Here is a 3,407-nt window from a genome sequence, read left to right on the forward strand (position 1 = left end):
ATTTATGGCCCTTAATCGATATCAGAGGATGCTGGAAAAATATTTGTGGACATAAAGAAATACCCATGAAGTCATAAGGAGTGAATAACAAATATCCAGAAGTTAATAAAAAGAGATCTAAGAAAACAACACAGTATCAAGCACAAATACTGGACATAAAGAAATACATACCCATGAAGTCATAAGGAGTGAATAACAAATATCCAGAAGTTAATAAAAAGAGATCTAAGAAAACAATACAGTATCAAGCACAAATAACAGAATTATTATGTATGATTCAATAATTCTTATTGTTATTAGGTTTCTATTCATCAATAAAAAGACAAATTTTAGACTGGAGAACATGGCATAGAGGTAAAGGGCATTGACTGTTCTTGCAAAAGACCCAGATTTGAATCCAGTTACCCATGTGGTGGCTAAAAACTGCCTATAACTCCAGTTCCAGGGGATCCAACACCCTCTTCTGTCCTCGATAGCCATGCATGACACAGGTGAACTCAAGCAGGCAATACATGCATACACATAAAATAAAAATGATTAATTAAAAAGAAAATAGACAAAAGTTAGCAGATCAAGTTATAGAATAGAATCTATCTTGTGCTATCTCCAAAAAACATACTTTGTAATCAATGATAGACACCCTCTTAGGATAAAAGGATGGAAAAAAAAGGCATACAAAGCAAATGGAATTAAGAAACAAATAAGTGTAAATATTCCAATATCTGACAAAACATACTTCAAACCACATATAGTATGAAAAGATAGAAATTTACTTAATTTTTATTAAAGGAACAATCAATCAAGGAGATATTAAAATTGTGAGCACATAATCACCAAACAAAGTCACACCAAGCTTCATAAAATACATGCTACTATTTATAAGACAAAAGATTACCCCCCTCAACAGTGATTGCCGGTGATTTCATTACCCAGTCCCAATAATAGACAGGGCAGATGGATGGAAATAAAAAGAGAATGATTGGAGTTATATAACATTATAAATTAAATGGATATAACATTATTAGAACACGCCTTTCAATCTCTAAAGAATTCATGTTTCTCTCAAACACATATACATCTTTCTCTGAAATTCATCACATATTAGGTAACAACTCTAGTATCAACAGACAGGAAAGTTGAAATAATGTTCTGTATTCTATCAGACTACAATAAAATAAATTAATATATCAAAAGCAATAGAAACCACAATAAGTGTGCAAACTCTTGGTAACTAAACAATGCATTACTGAATAAAATTGTGTCAAGGAAGAAATAAAGAAAACATTTAAAAAATTCTCAGATGAGAATGAAATTAAAGAAAACAACATAACAATATCTATGGGACACAATGAAGGCAGTCCTAAGAGGAAAGTTACAGCACTAAATGCTGACGTGAAAACTTTGAGGGCTCTCATATTATTGACTTAAAGATCCACATGAACCTGAAGGCTTTGGAAAAACTGGAATGAAAAACAGCCAAATAGTATAAACAGGAAACAATAGTCAAAACCAGGACTGATATTAATGAAATAAAATAAAGTTAATAAATAAAACATAAAATCAAAATATGATTCTTTATGGGTCACATCTTTCATCCCAGCACTCAGGAGGCAGAGGCAGGTGGATCTCTGTGAGTTCAAGGCCAGCCTGGTCTACATAGTGAGTTCCAGAACAGCTGGGGCTACAGGGAAATCTTGTCTGAAAAAGACCCCCCAAAAATGAGATTGATAAACATTTAGCCCTGTTAAACAAGACACAATAGATAATGTGCATTTAGAGATGGAAATGTAAAGATTTCAGTAAATAATGCAGAAATTCAGAGAATTTTAAGAACATACCTCAAAAGTCTATATTTCACCAACCTAGGAAATATAGAAGAAATGGATAAAATTCTAGAAACAACCTAAAAACATTGTACCAAGCTTAAATAATCAGTTAAAAGAAATTCAAACAATCAATGAGATAGTAACAGTAATTATAAATCTCCCCATGTTAAAAAGCCCACATGGATGCAGTGTAGAAGTCTACCAAACTTTCAAAGAACAAATAATAAAAATCATCCTCAAAGTTTTAAAAAAGTGAAAAGGATGGAATACATCTTAATTCTTTTTATGAAAGCATATTACCCTGACTCTAAAACAAAAGATTCAACAAAAAAGAAAGATTGGGGCTGGAGAGATCGCTTATCTGCTTTGGCAGAGGACACAGGCTCGATTTCCACTACCCACATGATGACTAACAACTGCCTGTAACTCCAGTTCCAGGGGATTCGACGCCCTATTCTGACCTCCACGAGCATTGCACAGCATGGGTGCACTTACATGCATGCAAACAAATACAAAATTAAAAGTAATAAAAAATAAAACTAATAAATAAAACATTCCTTTAATAAAATGAAAGATAAAGGCCAATCTCGCTGATGAAAAAGTACACAAAAATTCTCAATAAAAAGAAACTTCTCTGATAAGTGGTGACTGCTATGCTTGTCTGTAAATATAAGAATTCATATTTAGTACACGGTAAGAAATTACATTTTTCTAGAGATGTGACAAAAGTAGTGTTTTCTCTAAGTTCTGTCTTCTCCAGCTATGAGTATTTGGCTAGATTTTGATGTACCACTCATGAGTTTACTTCCACTGAGTGGGCTTTAATTTCAATTAGGTAGCTATCGATTACCCCCAAAATAAAAGTGCCACTACTGTAACAATGTCTTATTCTGTGCTGGCCATTGATGTGATTATTTGTTCTTAAAGCTAGTGTTGGACCATTGATTGAGTTTTCCCTTGGTACTTTCACAGCTCTTTCCAAAACTATGAGAACTGGACTTCAGAGGATGAAACAAAGAACAGGAATAAAGAAGAGGATGCTAATGAATCTCTCAGTTCTCATCAATGAAGCTCCCTCATGCAGCAGAGGGCCAGGTCACAAAGGTCAAAAGGTCACAAAGGGTCGGCTGAATGCTGATCCTTGGAGAGAACTTCTTTGACAAACTCCAGCCACCCAAGGCTCAGGGACTATTGTGGAAGAGGAGGTAGAGAGATTATAAAAGCCAGGGAGGATAAGCATAACCATATGGGAACACAGACCTATAAGCTCCTGGGAACATGCTCATATGATTCTATGGCTTCAGCATACACAAGTCCCATGCAAACTCAGGCAGACAAAAAGCCAGCATAGAACTGGGTAAATGAACAGCAAATCTCATCTTATTTGAACAAATATTGGCAACTTATTTTCCTAAAACAAGGGACTCTAGATAGACTGACTAGAGCTCAATGGATGGAATTGCACTGGGGAATGTCTGGGGAAACTGACATGACACCTTAACAGGAATGACAGAGTATATGGACTCCAGTGGGGGAGGGCTATAGGCGGGTGCTTATTGGGACAGGGGGATAAAGTTGGTT

Source organism: Nannospalax galili, unplaced genomic scaffold (genome assembly GCF_000622305.1).
Source record: "Nannospalax galili isolate Female #2095 unplaced genomic scaffold, S.galili_v1.0 scaffold593, whole genome shotgun sequence".
NCBI classification, from domain to species: domain Eukaryota; kingdom Metazoa; phylum Chordata; class Mammalia; order Rodentia; family Spalacidae; genus Nannospalax; species Nannospalax galili.